We start from the raw sequence: 2,946 nt of genomic DNA, 5'->3' as shown, positions 1-2,946 counted from the left end.
ATAGATATCACATTCATTATGCTACAGTACTGCACATATTTTTCTTAGAAGTTATTTATGTGCATATCAGTATTTGGGGTTTTTTGTTTTGTTTTGTTTTTTGTTTTTTTAGATTTACTTGAGAGAGAGAGAGTGTGTGTAGGAGGGACAGAGGGAGAGAAGCAGACTCCATTAGGCATGGAGCCCCATAAGGCTCTCGATCTCACGACCCTGAGATCATTGACCTGAGCTGAAATGAAGAGTCGAAAGCTTAACGACTGAGCCACCCAGGCACCCAGATGTGCATATCAATTTCTAACATATTGTCATGTGAGAAATGTTACTGGGGAAATAGATCAGCTCTTTTTTTTTTAGTGAGCATTTAGAAACTTTAATAGCAAGTTGATAGAGTATTTTTGTATGTGTTGAACCTAAGACATAATATAAGCTTGTGTTTTGTCTTTTAAAAATCAAACTTAATGAGTTATAATTTACATAAAATTAAATGCACACATTATCAGGGTACAATTTGATAATTTAGACAAATACTTATACCCACCACCCAATCAAAATATAGAAATTTTCCATCACCCCCAAAACTTCCCTGTTAACCACTTCTAGTCAATCCCCTCCCCTGCACCCAGCCCCAGGCAACCACTGATCTACCTTCTGTCACAATAGATTAGTTTTTGCCTTTTCTGGAATTTCATATAAATGAAATTATCATGTGTAGTCTTTTGTGTCTGTCTTCTTTTGCTCACCATGTTTTTGAGGTTCATTCATGTCTTTGTGTGTATGATAGTTTGTTCCTTTTTATTGCTCAGTGGTATTCCATTATATGGATATCCACAATTTGCTTATCCATTCACCTGTTGGTGGACATTTCACTTGTTTCCAAATTGGGGCTATTACAAAAAAGCATCGTTAAGTTTTTTTGTGAATTCCTGCTTTCATTTCTCTTGTGTAAATATCTAGGTGTCCTGCCACGCAGTTTTCCAAAGCACTCATACTACTTTACATTTCCACCAGCAATACGTAATATCTTTGCTTGCACTTAACATTGTCAGTCTTTTCAATATTAGTCATGCTAAGTTGTTAAGTCCTAGCTCACTGTGGTTTTAATTGCATTGTATTTTATCATACTGTGAAAGATCTTTACATACTCTCTATGCAAGTCTTTTGTGAGATATATGTATTGTCAATAATTTCCTCCGTCTTTAGCTTGCTTTTTCATTTTCTTAATAATGTGTTTTGAAGAGCAGACGTTCTAAAATTCTGAGGAATAGTATGCCTGTTAGATCTAATATAAAATTTGGGTTTGTAATTTTGCACGTCCTTTTAAAAACTAAATGTTTTAAAAAAGATTTTATTTAATTATTTGGGGTGGGGAGAGAGAGTCTTAAGCAGACTCCATGCTGCTGAGCATGGAGTCCGACTGGAGGCTCTATCTCATGACCCTGAGATCACAAACTAAGCCAAAATTGAGAGTCAGGGGCTTAACCGATTAGGCCACCCAAGAGGCCCTAAAAATTAAACTTTTTTTTTTTTTTAAAGATTTTATTTATTTATTTATTTGACAGAGAGAGAGACAGTGAGAGAGGGAACACAAGCAAGGGGAGTGTGAGAGGGAGAAGCAGGCCTCCCGCGGAGCGAGGAGCCCGATGTGGGGCTCGATCCCAGGACCCCGAGATCATGACCTGAGCCGAAGGCAGACGCTTAACGACTGAGCCACCCAGGTGCCCCAAAATTAAACTTTTTATTTGGAGATAATTGTAGGTGCACATGCAGTTGTAAGAAATAATCAGTCACCTGTCTTTCTCAAACTCTTAACATCTTGAGGTCTTCCTACTCCTCTCAGCTCTTCCACCTAGATCCATAAGCCTGGGCCTTTCTTACAATCTCGCTCTTTTTTTTTTTTCCGTCTACCCTCAACTCACCAACATGAGTGCAGATCCAGCTCTGCCCCAATGCCCGCCTGGACCCGAAGCACCCAGTTCTAGGAACTCTTCTCCAATGCCCGAGATTTATGGACCTGAAGAAAATTATGTGTCCCTGCAAATGTCATCTGCTGAGACACCCCACGTGGAGCCCATCTCTCCTCTTCCTTCCTCCATGGATCTGCTTGTTCAGGACAGCCCCAACTCCTCCACCAGTCCCAGGGTAAAACTACCACCCACTTCTGGAGAGGAGAGAACAATGAGGAAGGAAGATACGGCCCAGGGCAAGAAACAGAAGATCAGGACCGTGTTCTCTCAGACCCAACTCTATGTCCTCAATGATAGATTTCAGAGACAGAAATACCTCAGTCTCCAGCAGATGCAAGAACTTTCCAACATTCTGAACCTTAGCTATAAGCAGGAGAAGACCTGGTTCCAGAACAAGAGAATAAAATGTAAGAGGTGGCAGCAAAACCATTGGCCAAAGGAGAGCAAGACTGTGACTCAGAACAGCACAGCAACCACAGAATACCCAGGCTTCTATTCCTACCACCAGGGATACCTGAGGAACACTTCCGGAAACCTTCCAATATGGAGCAACCAGACCTGGAATAACCCGAATTGGAGCAACCAGACCTGGAACAGCCAGTTTTAGAGCAACCACTCCTGAAACATCCAGTCTTGGAGCAACCATTCCTGGACCAGTCAGACCTGGTGCCCCCAAGCCTGGAACAATCAGCTCCAGAACTGTGGAAAGGAATCCCTGCAGCCCCAGATCCAGTTCCAGCAAAATTCCATCAGCGATTTGGAGTCCATCTTAGAAACTTCTGGAGAGGGGGCGGAGCAAGATGGCGGAGGAGTAGGAGACCTGGATTTCGTCTCCTCTCAGGAATTCAGCTGGATAGGGATCAAACCATTCTGAACACCTACAAACTCAACAGGAGATCGAAGAAAGGAATAGCAACAACTCTCTGAACAGAAAAGCGACCACTTTCTGGAAGGTAGGACGTGCGGAGAAGTGAATCCGAGG

The 2,946-nt window shown here is 42.1% G+C and overlaps 1 pseudogene; it reads left to right on the top strand.

Moving 5' to 3' along the window:
* The first annotated feature begins 1,920 nt into the window (after positions 1-1,920).
* The window catches only part of LOC102726188 (homeobox protein NANOG-like), a 2,138-nt pseudogene continuing 1,112 nt past the window's right edge, over positions 1,921-2,946 (top strand).

The sequence above is a fragment of the Leptonychotes weddellii genome, chromosome 11 (genome assembly GCF_054177405.1).
Source record: "Leptonychotes weddellii isolate Sample4059 chromosome 11, ASM5417740v2, whole genome shotgun sequence".
Classification (NCBI taxonomy): domain Eukaryota; kingdom Metazoa; phylum Chordata; class Mammalia; order Carnivora; family Phocidae; genus Leptonychotes; species Leptonychotes weddellii.
This window is presented reverse-complemented; position numbering and strand designations above follow the sequence as displayed.